Consider the following 23833-nt stretch of genomic DNA (forward strand, 5'->3'; position numbering starts at 1 on the left):
ACAGGGCTTCTGAGGTAACTTCCAGCAGCAAAAATCCTCAACTGAGGATCTGGGAAAACTTCACGAAGTATGGTCAGTCACAGCAAAAGTAAGGAAGTCGTTCGTTTCTGCAGTGTTTCACAATACTACCTTTCCCGTGAGCAGTCGAACAGTCTAAATGATTGTGCTACAGACTGCGAAGGCAAGCTCCGCTAAAAAGTAATCCTTTCAAACACAACGTTATTGGGGTACACCGCGTGGAAACAGATACTTTGGGGTATCTCATCCATGCTCACCACATATCCAAAGTTAAACAAGTCCCGTTCCCCAGCATTTGGCCTCAATCCCTCTGAACCCATCCTATCCAGAAACTGATCCGATTACCATTGCAATTTTCTGAGTGCAATAGCCTCCTCCACTTCCTCTGGTAGCTCATTCCATACACGCACAACCTTGTGTGTGGGAAATGTGCCTCAGTTCCTTTGTCAATTTCAGAGCACTCACCTTAAACCTATGCTCCCGAGTTTCCAACTCACCCTAGCTTGGGTAAAACACGTAAATACTCAGTTCAAAACCCTTCCATAAAATCATGTCGCAGCCGTTATGCTGCCGGGAAACTTGTCCCAGCCTATTCCACCTCACTCTACAGTCCAAACATTGACCACATCCTTGTCTATATTTTGTCACCAATTTCACGTTTGTTTTTTAAAAATTTTTCAAGATGTCAATTACCCTGGACAACAACGCGCTATTGGAAAAAGAAAGGTGAAACGTAGAATGGCTTCAACTTTCAGTGCTGGATGCCACAGAGCCGCGGCGCGGCCGGCACAGGCTTGTTTCTGTAGTGTAGTGGTCATCACATTCGCCTAACACGCGAAAGGTCCCCAGTTCGAAACTGGGCAGAAACTGCTTTGTTCTTCAATTGCAGCCTTTTACACGGACAAGAACGGAGCTTTCTTGCTTGCTTTCCCATCTGCAAACCTGCCTTCGAAATCGCTCGAACAAATCTGCTCTCTTTGTGAAATGTAATGCAATTCCATTAAATTCGTTTGCAAAGCATTGTAAAGGTTTTCTCCAAGCTGGGTCTGATCATATGCCATTCTGTTTCAGAGTGTAGTTACCGCGTTCTGAATCTTCCACAAAAAGCAATACCGCATTTGCATTCCTTGCGCAGGCGGGCCGGTTCAAAGACAGGGAAGAAGCTGATGAGCTGATGTCACAGTACGCCACGGATTCCTCAACTAGTCTGTCTGACAAATGTACCCCAAAGTCGTCTCTGCAAGGCCTCATTTGGAAGCTGCCTGTCGTTATTCAACGTGCGAGAATTGGCAGCAGAGGTGCTGAATCATGGTTTGGATCAGTTCGCACGTTATAGTGACTCATTCAATCAGCAACAGCAATGAAAGAAATTACACTCTCAGAGGAACCTCTGGACTTGTGATTTCATAGCGTCGCTAGTATTAAGGTGAGCCCCGAGATCTAAGCCATGTTGGAACTGTAACGGAGGAATTGACAGAGAGGCTACAGAATGACATCGCAACCTTTTGGTTTTCTTTAAATCACTGACGAGCAGGAAAATGTAAACGGGAGGGCGAGTGGGAAAGTGAGGCAGTTGCAGCTCTGGTGAAACTCCTTCTTTGTGAGTCACTCAGCAACAAGAGACGTGAAGGTGACTCATGCGGGAGAGCTCTTCACATTGAGAACAAAAAGCAGTCAAGGGCAGTTAGCACCTCTTCCGCAGTGGGGGTGGGGTGAGTAGGAACTTCTGTTACCATGTTCAGAAACTGCCTTTTAAATTGACGTGAGCAGAAACTGCATTTCTAATAAGCATCATGGAGTTTAGCAAAATTTATTGAGTCGCTTCTTGTCGATTCCCACACAGGTTTCCTATTCAGTTGGTATCGATGTGGCTCATGTCCAGGTGTGAACATCCCTGCAGCCAATTGCACGGTTAAGGTAAAAGGCAAGGAAAGTGGCATCTCGAACTGGCCCCGAGGTCAGAGCATCCTCCCAATGTGATCTGTCGTTCTCGGGTTGTAATGCTACCTCCGGTTTTAGGGTGGAGAACATTCTTTGGAACTCTTATTCTGCAAAACAGACACAGTGACTGAAACGATGCTGCACGGTATAATGTGGAACACGGCCTGCTCAGCTTTGTGCATTTTCTCTGTAGTCCGGTGTGTTTTGTGTTCCGTGTAAATGTGGAAGTTGTCCTGTTTCCAGCAATGGGTGAAATCATTCAGCAAAGCAAGAATCGAAATTGAAGTAATGTCAAGCAGCTCATGGTGATTTGACCAAATCATAACCGAACATATATTCTCATGCAGTCAAAGATACATTTCTGGTTGAAAAGAGTCTGAGAAGATAGACTCAGCTTACCATTGATTTTTGCCTGGATTGATGGGATTTCATTATCTGCTGCGAAATTGTCATTGTAGCTGGGCACATCCCAGCAGCTGTGCGAGTCGGAGTGGGACCATGGAACCCTTTTCATGTGACTTAGCATGTGTGGTTATGCAGGAGCACAATCCGAAATGCAAGAAAATGCGCGGCTGCGCTGTCTGGTAGTGTGGCCGAGCGGTCTAAGGCGCTGGATCCAGGTTCCTGTCCTGTAAGTGGCGAGTTCGAATCCCACCACTGCCATTTCAGCTGGTCAGCTCCTCCGCCGCAGCATCGTTAAAATGCTGCTTCGATCCCCGCTGCGTTGATGTTCCAGGGGTATTTTGTGAAGTCTCTCTGCTGTCATGATGGTGCTCGCCACCCCTGCAGAAAATCGCAAACAGCTCAGCGCTTGGTTTACGTTCCAGGCAAGTTGAGTTTTTACTGGAACCGAATGGAGACTGTTATTTCATCGCTGTTGTGAAACAAAGTCCTGCGCTGAGTCGATTCATCGTTATTTGGCTTTCTGGCGAATGGGAAATTCTTTCCACTGAATATGTTATTGAATTTCTCCCATTTCCTTCATTTCCGTCTTGGAGACACCGGAAGGGAAAGGTAATCTAATCGAGACTGTGATTGGTGAAATTCACTTTTTTATGGCCCATACTTATTATATTCCTTCTTTCTCTCTTTTCAGCATTGTCTGGGAAGTGGTGGTGCACTAAGGCGGCAGTATGTTTGAAAGAGTAGTTTGGAATTGCCCAGTTGTTAGTTGTGAGGTTACTTTATGCCTCATGCCCTCGGACTGTCTCACATTTAGCATTCATGCTTCGCTGTGTCTGAACATGCATTAGGTATGCCAGTTTTGTTTGTGTTCCGTGTTAAATGCTTTCTGTTTGCGATTCGCTCAATACATTACGAGTTAACAGGGCTTCTGAGGTAACTTCCAGCAGCAAAAATCCTCAACTGAGGATCTGGGAAAACTTCACGAAGTATGGTCAGTCACAGCAAAAGTAAGGAAGTCGTTCGTTTCTGCAGTGTTTCACAATACTACCTTTCCCGTGAGCAGTCGAACAGTCTAAATGATTGTGCTACAGACTGCGAAGGCAAGCTCCGCTAAAAAGTAATCCTTTCAAACACAACGTTATTGGGGTACACCGCGTGGAAACAGATACTTTGGGGTATCTCATCCATGCTCACCACATATCCAAAGTTAAACAAGTCCCGTTCCCCAGCATTTGGCCTCAATCCCTCTGAACCCATCCTATCCAGAAACTGATCCGATTACCATTGCAATTTTCTGAGTGCAATAGCCTCCTCCACTTCCTCTGGTAGCTCATTCCATACACGCACAACCTTGTGTGTGGGAAATGTGCCTCAGTTCCTTTGTCAATTTCAGAGCACTCACCTTAAACCTATGCTCCCGAGTTTCCAACTCACCCTAGCTTGGGTAAAACACGTAAATACTCAGTTCAAAACCCTTCCATAAAATCATGTCGCAGCCGTTATGCTGCCGGGAAACTTGTCCCAGCCTATTCCACCTCACTCTACAGTCCAAACATTGACCACATCCTTGTCTATATTTTGTCACCAATTTCACGTTTGTTTTTTAAAAATTTTTCAAGATGTCAATGACCCTGGACAACAACGCGCTATTGGAAAAAGAAAGGTGAAACGTAGAATGGCTTCAACTTTCAGTGCTGGATGCCACAGAGCCGCGGCGCGGCCGGCACAGGCTTGTTTCTGTAGTGTAGTGGTCATCACATTCGCCTAACACGCGAAAGGTCCCCAGTTCGAAACTGGGCAGAAACTGCTTTGTTCTTCAATTGCAGCCTTTTACACGGACAAGAACGGAGCTTTCTTGCTTGCTTTCCCATCTGCAAACCTGCCTTCGAAATCGCTCGAACAAATCTGCTCTCTTTGTGAAATGTAATGCAATTCCATTAAATTCGTTTGCAAAGCATTGTAAAGGTTTTCTCCAAGCTGGGTCTGATCATATGCCATTCTGTTTCAGAGTGTAGTTACCGCGTTCTGAATCTTCCACAAAAAGCAATACCGCATTTGCATTCCTTGCGCAGGCGGGCCGGTTCAAAGACAGGGAAGAAGCTGATGAGCTGATGTCACAGTACGCCACGGATTCCTCAACTAGTCTGTCTGACAAATGTACCCCAAAGTCGTCTCTGCAAGGCCTCATTTGGAAGCTGCCTGTCGTTATTCAACGTGCGAGAATTGGCAGCAGAGGTGCTGAATCATGGTTTGGATCAGTTCGCACGTTATAGTGACTCATTCAATCAGCAACAGCAATGAAAGAAATTACACTCTCAGAGGAACCTCTGGACTTGTGATTTCATAGCGTCGCTAGTATTAAGGTGAGCCCCGAGATCTAAGCCATGTTGGAACTGTAACGGAGGAATTGACAGAGAGGCTACAGAATGACATCGCAACCTTTTGGTTTTCTTTAAATCACTGACGAGCAGGAAAATGTAAACGGGAGGGCGAGTGGGAAAGTGAGGCAGTTGCAGCTCTGGTGAAACTCCTTCTTTGTGAGTCACTCAGCAACAAGAGACGTGAAGGTGACTCATGCGGGAGAGCTCTTCACATTGAGAACAAAAAGCAGTCAAGGGCAGTTAGCACCTCTTCCGCAGTGGGGGTGGGGTGAGTAGGAACTTCTGTTACCATGTTCAGAAACTGCCTTTTAAATTGACGTGAGCAGAAACTGCATTTCTAATAAGCATCATGGAGTTTAGCAAAATTTATTGAGTCGCTTCTTGTCGATTCCCACACAGGTTTCCTATTCAGTTGGTATCGATGTGGCTCATGTCCAGGTGTGAACATCCCTGCAGCCAATTGCACGGTTAAGGTAAAAGGCAAGGAAAGTGGCATCTCGAACTGGCCCCGAGGTCAGAGCATCCTCCCAATGTGATCTGTCGTTCTCGGGTTGTAATGCTACCTCCGGTTTTAGGGTGGAGAACATTCTTTGGAACTCTTATTCTGCAAAACAGACACAGTGACTGAAACGATGCTGCACGGTATAATGTGGAACACGGCCTGCTCAGCTTTGTGCATTTTCTCTGTAGTCCGGTGTGTTTTGTGTTCCGTGTAAATGTGGAAGTTGTCCTGTTTCCAGCAATGGGTGAAATCATTCAGCAAAGCAAGAATCGAAATTGAAGTAATGTCAAGCAGCTCATGGTGATTTGACCAAATCATAACCGAACATATATTCTCATGCAGTCAAAGATACATTTCTGGTTGAAAAGAGTCTGAGAAGATAGACTCAGCTTACCATTGATTTTTGCCTGGATTGATGGGATTTCATTATCTGCTGCGAAATTGTCATTGTAGCTGGGCACATCCCAGCAGCTGTGCGAGTCGGAGTGGGACCATGGAACCCTTTTCATGTGACTTAGCATGTGTGGTTATGCAGGAGCACAATCCGAAATGCAAGAAAATGCGCGGCTGCGCTGCATGGTAGTGTGGCCGAGCGGTCTAAGGCGCTGGATCCAGGTTCCTGTCCTGTAAGTGGCGAGTTCGAATCCCACCACTGCCATTTCAGCTGGTCAGCTCCACCGCCGCAGCATCGTTAAAATGCTGCTTCGATCCCCGCTGCGTTGATGTTCCAGGGGTATTTTGTGAAGTCTCTCTGCTGTCATGATGGTGCTCGCCACCCCTGCAGAAAATCGCAAACAGCTCAGCGCTTGGTTTACGTTCCAGGCAAGTTGAGTTTTTACTGGAACCGAATGGAGACTGTTATTTCATCGCTGTTGTGAAACAAAGTCCTGCGCTGAGTCGATTCATCGTTATTTGGCTTTCTGGCGAATGGGAAATTCTTTCCACTGAATATGTTATTGAATTTCTCCCATTTCCTTCATTTCCGTCTTGGAGACACCGGAAGGGAAAGGTAATCTAATCGAGACTGTGATTGGTGAAATTCACTTTTTTATGGCCCATACTTATTATATTCCTTCTTTCTCTCTTTTCAGCATTGTCTGGGAAGTGGTGGTGCACTAAGGCTGCAGTATGTTTGAAAGAGTAGTTTGGAATTGCCCAGTTGTTAGTTGTGAGGTTACTTTATGCCTCATGCCCTCGGACTGTCTCACATTTAGCATTCATGCTTCGCTGTGTCTGAACATGCATTAGGTATGCCAGTTTTGTTTGTGTTCCGTGTTAAATGCTTTCTGTTTGCGATTCGCTCAATACATTACGAGTTAACAGGGCTTCTGAGGTAACTTCCAGCAGCAAAAATCCTCAACTGAGGATCTGGGAAAACTTCACGAAGTATGGTCAGTCACAGCAAAAGTAAGGAAGTCGTTCGTTTCTGCAGTGTTTCACAATACTACCTTTCCCGTGAGCAGTCGAACAGTCTAAATGATTGTGCTACAGACTGCGAAGGCAAGCTCCGCTAAAAAGTAATCCTTTCAAACACAACGTTATTGGGGTACACCGCGTGGAAACAGATACTTTGGGGTATCTCATCCATGCTCACCACATATCCAAAGTTAAACAAGTCCCGTTCCCCAGCATTTGGCCTCAATCCCTCTGAACCCATCCTATCCAGAAACTGATCCGATTACCATTGCAATTTTCTGAGTGCAATAGCCTCCTCCACTTCCTCTGGTAGCTCATTCCATACACGCACAACCTTGTGTGTGGGAAATGTGCCTCGGTTCCTTTGTCAATTTCAGAGCACTCACCTTAAACCTATGCTCCCGAGTTTCCAACTCACCCTAGCTTGGGTAAAACACGTAAATACTCAGTTCAAAACCCTTCCATAAAATCATGTCGCAGCCGTTATGCTGCCGGGAAACTTGTCCCAGCCTATTCCACCTCACTCTACAGTCCAAACATTGACCACATCCTTGTCTATATTTTGTCACCAATTTCACGTTTGTTTTTTAAAAATTTTTCAAGATGTCAATTACCCTGGACAACAACGCGCTATTGGAAAAAGAAAGGTGAAACGTAGAATGGCTTCAACTTTCAGTGCTGGATGCCACAGAGCCGCGGCGCGGCCGGCACAGGCTTGTTTCTGTAGTGTAGTGGTCATCACATTCGCCTAACACGCGAAAGGTCCCCAGTTCGAAACTGGGCAGAAACTGCTTTGTTCTTCAATTGCAGCCTTTTACACGGACAAGAACGGAGCTTTCTTGCTTGCTTTCCCATCTGCAAACCTGCCTTCGAAATCGCTCGAACAAATCTGCTCTCTTTGTGAAATGTAATGCAATTCCATTAAATTCGTTTGCAAAGCATTGTAAAGGTTTTCTCCAAGCTGGGTCTGATCATATGCCATTCTGTTTCAGAGTGTAGTTACCGCGTTCTGAATCTTCCACAAAAAGCAATACCGCATTTGCATTCCTTGCGCAGGCGGGCCGGTTCAAAGACAGGGAAGAAGCTGATGAGCTGATGTCACAGTACGCCACGGATTCCTCAACTAGTCTGTCTGACAAATGTACCCCAAAGTCGTCTCTGCAAGGCCTCATTTGGAAGCTGCCTGTCGTTATTCAACGTGCGAGAATTGGCAGCAGAGGTGCTGAATCATGGTTTGGATCAGTTCGCACGTTATAGTGACTCATTCAATCAGCAACAGCAATGAAAGAAATTACACTCTCAGAGGAACCTCTGGACTTGTGATTTCATAGCGTCGCTAGTATTAAGGTGAGCCCCGAGATCTAAGCCATGTTGGAACTGTAACGGAGGAATTGACAGAGAGGCTACAGAATGACATCGCAACCTTTTGGTTTTCTTTAAATCACTGACGAGCAGGAAAATGTAAACGGGAGGGCGAGTGGGAAAGTGAGGCAGTTGCAGCTCTGGTGAAACTCCTTCTTTGTGAGTCACTCAGCAACAAGAGACGTGAAGGTGACTCATGCGGGAGAGCTCTTCACATTGAGAACAAAAAGCAGTCAAGGGCAGTTAGCACCTCTTCCGCAGTGGGGGTGGGGTGAGTAGGAACTTCTGTTACCATGTTCAGAAACTGCCTTTTAAATTGACGTGAGCAGAAACTGCATTTCTAATAAGCATCATGGAGTTTAGCAAAATTTATTGAGTCGCTTCTTGTCGATTCCCACACAGGTTTCCTATTCAGTTGGTATCGATGTGGCTCATGTCCAGGTGTGAACATCCCTGCAGCCAATTGCACGGTTAAGGTAAAAGGCAAGGAAAGTGGCATCTCGAACTGGCCCCGAGGTCAGAGCATCCTCCCAATGTGATCTGTCGTTCTCGGGTTGTAATGCTACCTCCGGTTTTAGGGTGGAGAACATTCTTTGGAACTCTTATTCTGCAAAACAGACACAGTGACTGAAACGATGCTGCACGGTATAATGTGGAACACGGCCTGCTCAGCTTTGTGCATTTTCTCTGTAGTCCGGTGTGTTTTGTGTTCCGTGTAAATGTGGAAGTTGTCCTGTTTCCAGCAATGGGTGAAATCATTCAGCAAAGCAAGAATCGAAATTGAAGTAATGTCAAGCAGCTCATGGTGATTTGACCAAATCATAACCGAACATATATTCTCATGCAGTCAAAGATACATTTCTGGTTGAAAAGAGTCTGAGAAGATAGACTCAGCTTACCATTGATTTTTGCCTGGATTGATGGGATTTCATTATCTGCTGCGAAATTGTCATTGTAGCTGGGCACATCCCAGCAGCTGTGCGAGTCGGAGTGGGACCATGGAACCCTTTTCATGTGACTTAGCATGTGTGGTTATGCAGGAGCACAATCCGAAATGCAAGAAAATGCGCGGCTGCGCTGTCTGGTAGTGTGGCCGAGCGGTCTAAGGCGCTGGATCCAGGTTCCTGTTCTGTACATGGCGAGTTCGAATCCCACCACTGCCATTTCAGCTGGTCAGCTCCACCGCCGCAGCATCGTTAAAATGCTGCTTCGATCCCCGCTGCGTTGATGTTCCAGGGGTATTTTGTGAAGTCTCTCTGCTGTCATGATGGTGCTCGCCACCCCTGCAGAAAATCGCAAACAGCTCAGCGCTTGGTTTACGTTCCAGGCAAGTTGAGTTTTTACTGGAACCGAATGGAGACTGTTATTTCATCGCTGTTGTGAAACAAAGTCCTGCGCTGAGTCGATTCATCGTTATTTGGCTTTCTGGCGAATGGGAAATTCTTTCCACTGAATATGTTATTGAATTTCTCCCATTTCCTTCATTTCCGTCTTGGAGACACCGGAAGGGAAAGGTAATCTAATCGAGACTGTGATTGGTGAAATTCACTTTTTTATGGCCCATACTTATTATATTCCTTCTTTCTCTCTTTTCAGCATTGTCTGGGAAGTGGTGGTGCACTAAGGCTGCAGTATGTTTGAAAGAGTAGTTTGGAATTGCCCAGTTGTTAGTTGTGAGGTTACTTTATGCCTCATGCCCTCGGACTGTCTCACATTTAGCATTCATGCTTCGCTGTGTCTGAACATGCATTAGGTATGCCAGTTTTGTTTGTGTTCCGTGTTAAATGCTTTCTGTTTGCGATTCGCTCAATACATTACGAGTTAACAGGGCTTCTGAGGTAACTTCCAGCAGCAAAAATCCTCAACTGAGGATCTGGGAAAACTTCACGAAGTATGGTCAGTCACAGCAAAAGTAAGGAAGTCGTTCGTTTCTGCAGTGTTTCACAATACTACCTTTCCCGTGAGCAGTCGAACAGTCTAAATGATTGTGCTACAGACTGCGAAGGCAAGCTCCGCTAAAAAGTAATCCTTTCAAACACAACGTTATTGGGGTACACCGCGTGGAAACAGATACTTTGGGGTATCTCATCCATGCTCACCACATATCCAAAGTTAAACAAGTCCCGTTCCCCAGCATTTGGCCTCAATCCCTCTGAACCCATCCTATCCAGAAACTGATCCGATTACCATTGCAATTTTCTGAGTGCAATAGCCTCCTCCACTTCCTCTGGTAGCTCATTCCATACACGCACAACCTTGTGTGTGGGAAATGTGCCTCAGTTCCTTTGTCAATTTCAGAGCACTCACCTTAAACCTATGCTCCCGAGTTTCCAACTCACCCTAGCTTGGGTAAAACACGTAAATACTCAGTTCAAAACCCTTCCATAAAATCATGTCGCAGCCGTTATGCTGCCGGGAAACTTGTCTCAGCCTATTCCACCTCACTCTACAGTCCAAACATTGACCACATCCTTGTCTATATTTTGTCACCAATTTCACGTTTGTTTTTTAAAAAATTTTCAAGATGTCAATTACCCTGGACAACAACGCGCTATTGGAAAAAGAAAGGTGAAACGTAGAATGGCTTCAACTTTCAGTGCTGGATGCCACAGAGCCGCGGCGCGGCCGGCACAGGCTTGTTTCTGTAGTGTAGTGGTCATCACATTCGCCTAACACGCGAAAGGTCCCCAGTTCGAAACTGGGCAGAAACTGCTTTGTTCTTCAATTGCAGCCTTTTACACGGACAAGAACGGAGCTTTCTTGCTTGCTTTCCCATCTGCAAACCTGCCTTCGAAATCGCTCGAACAAATCTGCTCTCTTTGTGAAATGTAATGCAATTCCATTAAATTCGTTTGCAAAGCATTGTAAAGGTTTTCTCCAAGCTGGGTCTGATCATATGCCATTCTGTTTCAGAGTGTAGTTACCGCGTTCTGAATCTTCCACAAAAAGCAATACCGCATTTGCATTCCTTGCGCAGGCGGGCCGGTTCAAAGACAGGGAAGAAGCTGATGAGCTGATGTCACAGTACGCCACGGATTCCTCAACTAGTCTGTCTGACAAATGTACCCCAAAGTCGTCTCTGCAAGGCCTCATTTGGAAGCTGCCTGTCGTTATTCAACGTGCGAGAATTGGCAGCAGAGGTGCTGAATCATGGTTTGGATCAGTTCGCACGTTATAGTGACTCATTCAATCAGCAACAGCAATGAAAGAAATTACACTCTCAGAGGAACCTCTGGACTTGTGATTTCATAGCGTCGCTAGTATTAAGGTGAGCCCCGAGATCTAAGCCATGTTGGAACTGTAACGGAGGAATTGACAGAGAGGCTACAGAATGACATCGCAACCTTTTGGTTTTCTTTAAATCACTGACGAGCAGGAAAATGTAAACGGGAGGGCGAGTGGGAAAGTGAGGCAGTTGCAGCTCTGGTGAAACTCCTTCTTTGTGAGTCACTCAGCAACAAGAGACGTGAAGGTGACTCATGTGGGAGAGCTCTTCACATTGAGAACAAAAAGCAGTCAAGGGCAGTTAGCACCTCTTCCGCAGTGGGGGTGGGGTGAGTAGGAACTTCTGTTACCATGTTCAGAAACTGCCTTTTAAATTGACGTGAGCAGAAACTGCATTTCTAATAAGCATCATGGAGTTTAGCAAAATTTATTGAGTCGCTTCTTGTCGATTCCCACACAGGTTTCCTATTCAGTTGGTATCGATGTGGCTCATGTCCAGGTGTGAACATCCCTGCAGCCAATTGCACGGTTAAGGTAAAAGGCAAGGAAAGTGGCATCTCGAACTGGCCCCGAGGTCAGAGCATCCTCCCAATGTGATCTGTCGTTCTCGGGTTGTAATGCTACCTCCGGTTTTAGGGTGGAGAACATTCTTTGGAACTCTTATTCTGCAAAACAGACACAGTGACTGAAACGATGCTGCACGGTATAATGTGGAACACGGCCTGCTCAGCTTTGTGCATTTTCTCTGTAGTCCGGTGTGTTTTGTGTTCCGTGTAAATGTGGAAGTTGTCCTGTTTCCAGCAATGGGTGAAATCATTCAGCAAAGCAAGAATCGAAATTGAAGTAATGTCAAGCAGCTCATGGTGATTTGACCAAATCATAACCGAACATATATTCTCATGCAGTCAAAGATACATTTCTGGTTGAAAAGAGTCTGAGAAGATAGACTCAGCTTACCATTGATTTTTGCCTGGATTGATGGGATTTCATTATCTGCTGCGAAATTGTCATTGTAGCTGGGCACATCCCAGCAGCTGTGCGAGTCGGAGTGGGACCATGGAACCCTTTTCATGTGACTTAGCATGTGTGGTTATGCAGGAGCACAATCCGAAATGCAAGAAAATGCACGGCTGCGCTGTTTGGTAGTGTGGCCGAGCGGTCTAAGGCGCTGCATCCAGTATTCCTGTCCTGTAAGTGGCGAGTTCGAATCCCACCACTGCCATTTCAGCTGGTCAGCTCCACCGCCGCAGCATCGTTAAAATGCTGCTTCGATCCCCGCTGCGTTGATGTTCCAGGGGTATTTTGTGAAGTCTCTCTGCTGTCATGATGGTGCTCGCCACCCCTGCAGAAAATCGCAAACAGCTCAGCGCTTGGTTTACGTTCCAGGCAAGTTGAGTTTTTACTGGAACCGAATGGAGACTGTTATTTCATCGCTGTTGTGAAACAAAGTCCTGCGCTGAGTCGATTCATCGTTATTTGGCTTTCTGGCGAATGGGAAATTCTTTCCACTGAATATGTTATTGAATTTCTCCCATTTCCTTCATTTCCATCTTGGAGACACCGGAAGGGAAAGGTAATCTAATCGAGACTGTGATTGGTGAAATTCACTTTTTTATGGCCCATACTTATTATATTCCTTCTTTCTCTCTTTTCAGCATTGTCTGGGAAGTGGTGGTGCACTAAGGCTGCAGTATGTTTGAAAGAGTAGTTTGGAATTGCCCAGTTGTTAGTTGTGAGGTTACTTTATGCCTCATGCCCTCGGACTGTCTCACATTCAGCATTCATGCTTCGCTGTGTCTGAACATGCATTAGGTATGCCAGTTTTGTTTGTGTTCCGTGTTAAATGCTTTCTGTTTGCGATTCGCTCAATACATTACGAGTTAACAGGGCTTCTGAGGTAACTTCCAGCAGCAAAAATCCTCAACTGAGGATCTGGGAAAACTTCACGAAGTATGGTCAGTCACAGCAAAAGTAAGGAAGTCGTTCGTTTCTGCAGTGTTTCACAATACTACCTTTCCCGTGAGCAGTCGAACAGTCTAAATGATTGTGCTACAGACTGCGAAGGCAAGCTCCGCTAAAAAGTAATCCTTTCAAACACAACGTTATTGGGGTACACCGCGTGGAAACAGATACTTTGGGGTATCTCATCCATGCTCACCACATATCCAAAGTTAAACAAGTCCCGTTCCCCAGCATTTGGCCTCAATCCCTCTGAACCCATCCTATCCAGAAACTGATCCGATTACCATTGCAATTTTCTGAGTGCAATAGCCTCCTCCACTTCCTCTGGTAGCTCATTCCATACACGCACAACCTTGTGTGTGGGAAATGTGCCTCAGTTCCTTTGTCACTTTCAGAGCACTCACCTTAAACCTATGCTCCCGAGTTTCCAACTCACCCTAGCTTGGGTAAAACACGTAAATACTCAGTTCAAAACCCTTCCATAAAATCATGTCGCAGCCGTTATGCTGCCGGGAAACTTGTCTCAGCCTATTCCACCTCACTCTACAGTCCAAACATTGACCACATCCTTGTCTATATTTTGTCACCAATTTCACGTTTGTTTTTTAAAAAATTTTCAAGATGTCAATTACCCTGGACAACAACGCACTATTGGAAAAAGAAAGGTGAAACGTAGAATGGCTTCAACTTTCAGTGCTGGATGCCACAGAGCCGCGGCGCGGCCGGCACAGGCTTGTTTCTGTAGTGTAGTGGTCATCACATTCGCCTAACACGCGAAAGGTCCCCAGTTCGAAACTGGGCAGAAACTGCTTTGTTCTTCAATTGCAGCCTTTTACACGGACAAGAACGGAGCTTTCTTGCTTGCTTTCCCATCTGCAAACCTGCCTTCGAAATCGCTCGAACAAATCTGCTCTCTTTGTGAAATGTAATGCAATTCCATTAAATTCGTTTGCAAAGCATTGTAAAGGTTTTCTCCAAGCTGGGTCTGATCATATGCCATTCTGTTTCAGAGTGTAGTTACCGCGTTCTGAATCTTCCACAAAAAGCAATACCGCATTTGCATTCCTTGCGCAGGCGGGCCGGTTCAAAGACAGGGAAGAAGCTGTTGAGCTGATGTCACAGTACGCCACGGATTCCTCAACTAGTCTGTCTGACAAATGTACCCCAAAGTCGTCTCTGCAAGGCCTCATTTGGAAGCTGCCTGTCGTTATTCAACGTGCGAGAATTGGCAGCAGAGGTGCTGAATCATGGTTTGGATCAGTTCGCACGTTATAGTGACTCATTCAATCAGCAACAGCAATGAAAGAAATTACACTCTCAGAGGAACCTCTGGACTTGTGATTTCATAGCGTCGCTAGTATTAAGGTGAGCCCCGAGATCTAAGCCATGTTGGAACTGTAACGGAGGAATTGACAGAGAGGCTACAGAATGACATCGCAACCTTTTGGTTTTCTTTAAATCACTGACGAGCAGGAAAATGTAAACGGGAGGGCGAGTGGGAAAGTGAGGCAGTTGCAGCTCTGGTGAAACTCCTTCTTTGTGAGTCACTCAGCAACAAGAGACGTGAAGGTGACTCATGCGGGAGAGCTCTTCACATTGAGAACAAAAAGCAGTCAAGGGCAGTTAGCACCTCTTCCGCAGTGGGGGTGGGGTGAGTAGGAACTTCTGTTACCATGTTCAGAAACTGCCTTTTAAATTGACGTGAGCAGAAACTGCATTTCTAATAAGCATCATGGAGTTTAGCAAAATTTATTGAGTCGCTTCTTGTCGATTCCCACGCAGGTTTCCAAGTCAGTCGGTATCGATGTGGCTCACGTCCAGGTGTGAACATCTCTGCAGCCAATTGCACTGTTAAGGTAAAAGGCAAGGAAAGTGGCATCTCGAACTGGCCCCGAGGACAGAGCATCCGCACAATTTGATCTGTCCTTCTCGGATTGTAATGCTACCTCCGCTTTTAGAGTGGAGAGCATTCTTTGGGAATCTTATTCTGCAAAACAGACACAGTGACTGAAACGATGCTGCACGGTAGGATGTGGAACACGGCCTGCTCAGCTTTGTGCATTTTCCCTGTAGTCCGATATGTTTCATGTTCCGTGTAAACGTGATAGTTGTCCTGTTTCGAGCAATCATTGAGCAAAGCAAGAATCGAAATTGAAGTAATGTCAAGCAGCTCATGGTGATTTGACCAAATCATAACTGAACATATATTCTCACGCACTCACCGAAACATTTGTAGCTGAAAAGAGTCTGAGTAGGTAGACTCAGCTTACCATTGCTTTTGAGGGGCTGTATTGAGGGGCTCCTTCTTTGTGATTCACTCAGCAACCAGAGACATGAAGGTGACTCAGGCAGAGCGCTCTTCACATCGAGAACAAAGAGCACTCAGGTACAGTTAGCACCTCTTTGACATCTTCTGGGGTGGGGTGTGGTAATCAGCTTTTGACTTCTGTTAATATCCTCAAAAACTGAAAGTTGCCCTGTTTCGAGCAGAGGACGAAATCATTTACCAAAGCAACAATCCAAATACCAGCAATATCATGCAGCTCATGGTTACTTTCCCCAATCATTACCGAATATTCATTCTCTCATACAGACATTACATTTGTGGCTTCAGCAAATCTCAGAAGCCTGATTCCAGCAATCAATGATTTTTGGCTGGATTGAAAGTTTGTTGCAAGATTGATATTGTAATTTGGGCATATCCCTGCAGCTGTGCCAGCAGGAGAGGGATCACAGAACTGTTTCCCGGTGACTTTGCTTCTAATGTTTCACAGGAGCATCATGGAAGGTGTAAGACAATATACTGCAGCTGTGGCTGGTTTCGTGGCCAAGCGACCGAAGAAACCGCTTTCTCACTACAAACTCACAGGTGGTTCGAGTTCAGATCCAACCGCTGCCCTTTGTGGGTGTGCTGTCTGTTTTACTGTAGCCTGTTAAATGCTGCTGTGTTTAAATTCCAAAACAACCATGTGGTTTTGCTTTTGGAAATGTACCTCTGATTTGGGAGAGTGCACACTCTCTATCCTGTCAATGTTCATGCTGTTATGATCACGTTTGCGTCCCACATGAAATGCCCCGGTCTCAAGCGGTTCTACTGCTGCATCATATTCCGGCCAAGTTGTGTTATTGACTGTTTTCACTGAAACAGAACGGAGATTGGTATTGCATCGCTGTTGTGAAACAAAATCCTGCAGTGACTTTACTTCCCATTATTTGGTGTTCCGGAAACTGGGAAAATAATTCCACTACATTGTGATGTCATATGGTCTTAAATTTCTTTTATTTCCTTCCCTTCTGCCCTGGAGATGGAGGAAGCAGGCACTGTCGCATTGTTGATCGGATGGGCAAATTAATCTAAACGAGAATGTGTTTGGGAATCTCTTAACTTTTCATGGTCCATTCATGTTCAGTTCTTTCTTTTCCCTCATTTCGGAGCTTTTCGGGAGGTGGCGGTGCACCAAGTTTCCAATACATTTTGGGAGTGCAGTTTGGAATTCCTCTGAAGGATCTGGGAGCTGTTTATGGCTGATTGCCCTCGGACTGTCCCCAGAATAGCATTCATGCTTCAATGTCTCTTAAAATGCATTTTAAATAAACTCCCATTTCCCAGCATTTGTCCCCTACCCCACTAAACCCTTCCTATCCAGAAACTCATCCGGTTGCCATTGAAATCTTCTGAGTGTACCAGCCTCCTTCATTTCCTCTGGAAGCTGATTCCATACCCGCACAACCTTCTGTGTGGGAAAGGTGCCTCAATCCCTTTTATATTTTACCGTCCCACCTTAAACCTATGCTCTCCAGTTTTTAACTCGCCCCATATTGCAGAGACCAATAACTCAAATTTTTCTGTTGACAAACCTTCCTTCAGGCCATGCCCGACGATGAAGGGTAAGACGTCCCAGCATGTTCAGGCTCGCCTGACATTCCAAACTGTGCACCCCTGACACCATCTTTGTCTATATTTTGTGAGCAATTTCACGTGATTTTCTTATTTTTGTAATGATGCCAATTACGCTGGAGAATAACCAGCTCCTGGAAACAGAAAGATGAAGCGTTGAACGGCTGTAAAGTTTAGTGCTGGCCGACTCTGAACACCAGCTGCTCGCGGGGATGTTGCCTGTAGTGTAGTGGCTGTTAGAGTCACCTCATACACGAAAAATCCCCACTTCAAAATCGGGCAAGGATAGCTTTATCCCCAATGGCAGCCTTTCAGACTGACCTGAGCAGAGTTTTATAACTTGCTGTTCACGTCAGCAAACCTGGCTTTGAATTTGCTCGCTCATACATGCTCGCGTGATGAAACGGAATACAATCCCATTTCATTTCTGTGTGAAACATTGTCACAGTGGTCGCCAAACTGGTTTTGAATATGCACAGATGTGTACAGCACTGATGGCCATTCTGTGTCACAGTGGAGTTCCTGGACTCTGATCCTTCCACTAAAAACAGTACCACATTTGCTTTCCTTGGGCAGGCGGCCTGGTTCAAAGCCAAGGGGCAAAGGTTCCCAGCAACAATCCTCAACTGAGAACCTGGGCATGTTTCATGCGGAATGGTCAGTGGGAGTAACATTGTGGAAGGACCCGGTTCTGCAGTGTTTCTAAACACTAAATTCAAGAGCGATTGGATTTTAGTATCCTGAGGCATAATTTAAATTGATTGGTAAAATTGGAATTGTTTCTTAATTAGCAAACAAAACTGACTTGTTCTACAGCCAACCGTTTTCAATTTTCCAGTACACGCTGAGACTGCTAGCTGGTCATCACAGGTATTTGTCAGCGCTCAGTTCCGAACAGCATTCACTCTCATTTAAAGGTGGAGTGCACGTCTTCAACTTCATAACACTGTTCTCATCACAAAATCCTGCAGCTTCTAATCTTGGGGACAGGGGTTGGATTGCAGCCGTTACCGTATTAAAAGTAAAGTTTCTCACACGGGAAGCGCCATTCATGAAGAGACAGTTTCTGTAAGCTGTGTCCCAGGGCTGTGCAGGGAGCTGCAGTGGCCACTTTTTGTTGACAGCAGGGGTCTGGAGAGAACAATGTTTGTCCCTATCTTACTCCATGTGGAGCCAGGGAACACAGAATCATCAATGGTTTGGGCTGCAATTCAACCTTGCCATGGATTTTCCGGTTTAAATGGTGCTAGGGTAGTATTCCCATAGTCTGATCTGGAACAACCAAAGCTCTATACCTGGATGGTGTCAAACTACCAACCTTTATCTTTCAGCCCGCTGCTTACCATTGGAGTCATACAGCCTGTCACCAACCAGGCGTGCCGATTTCCCTAAAGCAGGAAGGTTAGCGGGGATCTGGAGGGCGGTGGAACAACTGGAACTTTCACTGTTTTCAGAGTCTGTCACCAATTTTCCTGCTTTCATTACCAAAAGTGTCAGAGAGCTTGAGGGGTCTGCAAACACCCAGAGGGAAAGGAACTGGAAATTAGAAGATACCCAGACCGTTCAAAATGACTGCCTGAGCTACATCACTCTGACTCTGGTACTGGGATAATTCAAGCACACGGCTTGACAGAATGTGAAAATTAAATACAGAACTTCAGGCTGTTCAGTCCAAATACAATCCATTAAGGTACAGTGGATATTGAATCCCTTCTATATAACCACTTCCTCAAATCCTCCCTGTCAATCTATCCACAATCTTAATTTTTGTATCTCGTTGTCCATTTCCCCCAGCTAATGTGAACATCTTGTTTTCATCTTCCTTACCTATAACAATAATAAGCCAATAAGCTTTGTCACATCTTGCTTCAACTCCAGTTGCTCCATTGCATCATAAGCCACTCCTGAAACTTTCTTGTAAATGAATGAGCCTATCCCCTTTCTGGAACCTCCAATCCTTCGCAATGTATGATGATCTCTGTTGTGAGTATACTGATGACCCTCGACTTCGAGGAGCGATAATGTGAGTTTCTGAAATTATAGAGAGGGTGCAGGAGGAACCCAATAGGAATGGCACCTTTTGGGAGAGAGAAATAATGTTCATCTTTAGAGATAATTTCTTACTTTATTTTGATTATTCTTTTTTCTCTTCCCTAATAGTGATGGATCTTGTAAGCTTCTTTCTCTGAGGAATTCAAGGAAGGATATATACACAAAAGTATCAAACTAAGGGAATTATCTGTCTGTCTGATTTCTCACCTGGACCAGCATTGACTTCATTAAACTTCTTTGAATGTGTGAAGAAGATTCACAGACAGGAAACGCCAAAGAAACATTTAATCAAAATCTGACAATATCAATTGATTCATCACAAACTGGAAATAATTGACGTTTGAGTATTGCATCCTCAGTCATTACCAATCACTGCATATAATTTCGCCATCATATCCTCCCTGACGATCTGTACCAAAGTCTTAGTTGATTGTTGGTGTATCCCATACCTGGGGGAGATGTGTTCCAGGTAGAGGAAGTTGGGAGCTGACAGGATGAACTGGGTTTGGGAGGAGATGGGATTTGGGTGATAGACTTTGGGAGTAATTGAACCTAGCTCAGTCAGCCATTACCCTCACGCCATGCCGGCTGACCGGGGGAGTATTGATCTGTGACTGTCTCTGTCTGTCTGTGATAGAATGTGGGCTGGGGGTCACTTGTTCCCTTGTTGCCTTTTCTCTCTCTCTCTCTCTTGCTCTCTCTTTCTCTTCTCTCTCCTCTGTCGTTTTCTTTTTCACACTCTCATTCTTCTGCTCTCTCTTCTCCACCCCTTCTTCACCTCTCTTCTCATCCTCTCCGCTGCTCCCTCTGTTCTCTCTCTCCTCTCTCTTCTCCCACTCTTCTCTCCCCTCTCTCCTCTTTTTCCCTCCACTCTCACTTCATCTCTCTCTGTCCCTCTCTCTCTCTCTCTCTCTCATTAGGGTCGCATGGTGGCTCAGTAGTTACCATTGCTGCCTCACAGTGCCAGGACCCTGTTCAAATCCTGCCCAAGGCGACTGTCTGTGTGTAGTGTGCACATTTTCCCCAGTGTCTGCGTGGGTTTCCTCACCCGGTCCAATGGTGTGCAGGTCAGGGTGGACTGGTAATGGGAGAGTAGCCCAATGGGCTAGGTGAACTCTCCAGACCGATAAAGGTCTGGGTGGGTTACTCTCCTACCCATCTTCCCACCCCTCTCTTTCCCCCAGTCTCCTATCCCCTCTCTTCTGCCACCCTGCCCTCACCTATCTTCCCAATTCTCTCCTCACTTTCCTCCCACACTTTCACCGTCCTACCCATGTGCCCTTCTGTCTTTCATCCAATTTCCTCCTCCCCACGTCCAACCACTCTGTCCTCCCTCGTCACCTCCTTCTGCTCCTCCTGCTGTCTACTCACTCTCTCCGCACCGCCACCTCCTCCCCCTCACCTCTTCTCTCCCAGCTACCACACCCCACTCTCTTCCTCCTCACCCCACCCCTCACCCACTCTCCTCCTCCCCCGCTCTGACACGCTCTTTTGCTCCTGCTCTTCTCTGCCTCATCCTCCCCATCTTTCCCTGCCCCTCCCTCCTCCACCTCTCTCCTCTCCCTCTCTCTCTCTTCTACCCCTCTTTTCCACGCCCTCTCTACTCTCTCTCTCCTCCCCTCCATCCTCCCACTCTCCTCCCACTCCCTCCCCTCCCCCTCTCACCCCTCTTCCCTCCCCCTCTCTCCTCCCGCACACTCTCCCGTCCTCTCTCTCTTCTCCCCTCCCCTCTCTCTTATCAACCTCCCCTCTCTCCTCATCCCCCTCCCTTCCTCCTCCTTCTCTCCTCTCCCCCTTCCCTCTCTCCTCCCCCTTCCATCTCACTCCTCACTAATCTCTCCTCTCACTCCTCACCACTGTATCCTCTCCTCTCTCTCCCTCCCCTCTCTCCTCATCCCCTTTGCCCTCTCCTCCTCCCTCTCTCCTCTCTCATCTCCCTTCTTCCCTCTTCCCCCTCCTCACTACTCACTCCTCTCACTCCTTACCACTGTCGCCTCTCCCCTCCCTTCTCTCGTCTCCCCTCTCTCCTCTCTTCTCTCCCCTCCCCCTCACCTCTCCCTTCTCCTCTTTCTCTGAAGCGACTGGGCTTGTATGCCCTTGAGTTTAGAAGACTGAGAGGGGACATGATTGAGACGTATAAAATTATGAAAGGATTGAACACTCTGGCAGCAGGAAACATGTTTCCGCTGATGGGTGAGTGCCGAACCAGAGTACACAGCTTAAAATACCCAGAGAGTGGTGGCTGTGTGGAATGCTCTGCCCCAGAGGACAGTGGAGGCCCAGCCTCTGGATTCATTTAAGAAAGAGTTGGATCGAGCTCTCAAAGATAGTGGAATCAAGAGTTATGGAGATAAGGCAGGGAGCGGATACTGATTAGGAATAATCAGCCATGATCATATTGAATGGCGGTGCAGGCTCGAAGGGCTGAATGGCCTACTCATGGGCGGCACGGTGGCACAGTGGTTAGCACTGCTGCCTCACAGCACCAGGGACCTGGGTTCAATTCCCGCCTCAGGCAACTGACTGTGTGGAGTTTGCACGTTCTCCCCGTGTCTGCGTGGGTTTCCTCCGGTGCTCCGGTTTCCTCCCACAGTCCAAAGATGTGTGGGTCAGGTGAATTGGCCATGCTAAATTGCCTGTAATGTTAGGTAAGGGGTATATGTAGGGGTACGGGTGGGTTGTGCTTCGGCGGGTCGGTGTGGACTTGTTGGGCCGAAGGGCCTGTTTCCACACTGTAAGTAATCTAATCCTGCACCTATTGTCTAATTCTGGTCAACAGATTCAGAACGAGGAAGTTAAACTACCATAGAGGGACCAGTTCCGTACCTTTTGCTTCCCGTTCAGGACACTGTGAGGTCTCAAGGGTTAACCATTCCTTGCCAAAGGCCTTATTTCATTAACTGAAGGCTTGTACTCTTACATTACAGACAGAACACTTCAGAAGGGGGAAGGCTGACGGTATCTCAAAATAGAACCTCTTGCAGCCCACATCTGGATTTCCTCGTAACCCCAGACAGAGGAATTTGCCCTTTCCAGACAAGACTGAGAGCCCTGGGCACAACCCTGTTAAACTGCCTCCCGCTCCCTTGTCTTACCTCCCCTCCATATTAGCATAGGTAAGTGAATCCCCCATTTACTGAAGGAAGAACCCTCCAGCCTTAATCTCTTCCTATCAACACATAATCATGAACAATACGATAATCAGTTTCTGTAATCCATTCATACGTTATCACAGGACGTCGCCATTCATCAAGCTTTGTAAGGTCATAATTACCTACTTTAAACTATGTAATGACAATCGCCCATGTGACTGATATGCCTTTGTCTACTCCCTATTAAATATACTGTCTCTGTGGGTAAGGCAGAGATTCATGAAGAAGAGTCTCTACAGGTAGGCACTTTGCTAATTTGGAGATGCTTTGAAACTCTCGCCGGCTGCCCAATAATAAAGCTACTGCTGTTGTGCAGAAAATTTGCATCGTCTGGATTTGTGGAACAAAATAGGCATCGACAATGAAGGCTATGAGTGATCTTCAGGGTGTGGAGTACAGACTTACTGGAGTGGTTCACTGATGAAGAAAATGCAGTCATTGGATTGATTTGAAGAAATTGCTATTTTCTTTGAAGTAAACAAGCTAAATATATTTTTGATAGAGCTGTATAAGATTATAACAGACTTAGATATAGCAGACAAAAATATGTGTATTCGATAGGCGATGGCAAAAGAATTAAGATCAGATGTAAGGTTTTGAGACAGCGGACATGAGTAAGTGTTTCTGCTGTCTGTATTGGCTAGAAATATGCAGAACAAGCTGCCTATTATGGTGGTGCAGGCAGAGGAGAAGATGAATGATTGGTAAAAACAATTATATCAGATCTTAGGGAAATAAACTTGCAAAGTTTGGGGGATGTATGGGGAGTGAGAATATTGGATTCTGCTCCAGAGAGCCAGCTTGGATTTGATGGGCCTCTTTCTGTGCTATAATGCATTTTATTTGGACTTGCTTAACGTGCTCTGGTCACCGATTAAGTTGTCATTTAGGTAAATCTGCTCATGTTTCTACTCAGACCAATACAGACTGTCCTTCCACAGCAGGAGATAATGTTTACTGCTTTATACTGGTTTCTTTGGGCGGTGGCGGGGGGTGGGGAAGGGGGGGGGGGAAGAGCAGGCTAACGGTGTGTGTAACAGTCTGCTCGCATTTATATGAAATGGCTAAACACTAGTGCAGCCACACTAGGGACAGACTCTGGAAATGTGGGGATTGCCAGTAGGGAATTCTTTACGCATTCCCACCTGGAAACGGGCCAAACCAGTCAGACTGGGGAGAAGCTGTTCATCTGCTCTGTGCGTGTGTGGGGGGGAAGGGATTCACTCAGGCATCCATCCTGCTGAGACACCAGCGATTTTACTCATAACCACAGTTGGATTTTTTTTCTCTTTTTCACACCAAGTAATGAACAACGGTTTTGCAGTTAATAAAGTTTTGCATATAAAGAAGTTCATTTTGGAAATGTTCACAACATTTCTGAACATGTACAGATTCACACTGGGTAGAGACTTTTATTTTCCTTTATTCATTCACAGGATGAGGGTGTCACTGGCCCGGCAGCATTTACTGCCCATCCCTAATTGCCCAGAGGGCAGGTAAGAGTCGACGACATTTTTGT

At 46.1% G+C, this 23833-nt stretch overlaps 5 non-coding genes across 5 annotated transcripts; all 5 read left to right on the forward strand.

Annotated features, from left to right (window-relative positions):
• The first annotated feature begins 814 nt into the window (after positions 1–814).
• On the forward strand, positions 815–887 carry trnav-aac (transfer RNA valine (anticodon AAC)). The gene has a single exon. It is a non-coding gene; the product is annotated as a tRNA-Val (tRNA).
• Positions 888–4097: 3210 nt separating this feature from the next.
• trnav-aac (transfer RNA valine (anticodon AAC)) lies at positions 4098–4170 on the forward strand. The gene has a single exon. It is a non-coding gene; the product is annotated as a tRNA-Val (tRNA).
• Positions 4171–7380: 3210 nt separating this feature from the next.
• Positions 7381–7453, forward strand: trnav-aac (transfer RNA valine (anticodon AAC)). Its single transcript has one exon. It is a non-coding gene; the product is annotated as a tRNA-Val (tRNA).
• Positions 7454–10663: 3210 nt separating this feature from the next.
• trnav-aac (transfer RNA valine (anticodon AAC)) lies at positions 10664–10736 on the forward strand. The gene has a single exon. It is a non-coding gene; the product is annotated as a tRNA-Val (tRNA).
• Positions 10737–13947: 3211 nt separating this feature from the next.
• trnav-aac (transfer RNA valine (anticodon AAC)) lies at positions 13948–14020 on the forward strand. The gene has a single exon. It is a non-coding gene; the product is annotated as a tRNA-Val (tRNA).
• The last annotated feature ends 9813 nt before the right edge of the window (positions 14021–23833 follow it).

This window comes from Hemiscyllium ocellatum, unplaced genomic scaffold, assembly GCF_020745735.1.
Source record: "Hemiscyllium ocellatum isolate sHemOce1 unplaced genomic scaffold, sHemOce1.pat.X.cur. scaffold_680_pat_ctg1, whole genome shotgun sequence".
Lineage (NCBI taxonomy): Eukaryota > Metazoa > Chordata > Chondrichthyes > Orectolobiformes > Hemiscylliidae > Hemiscyllium > Hemiscyllium ocellatum.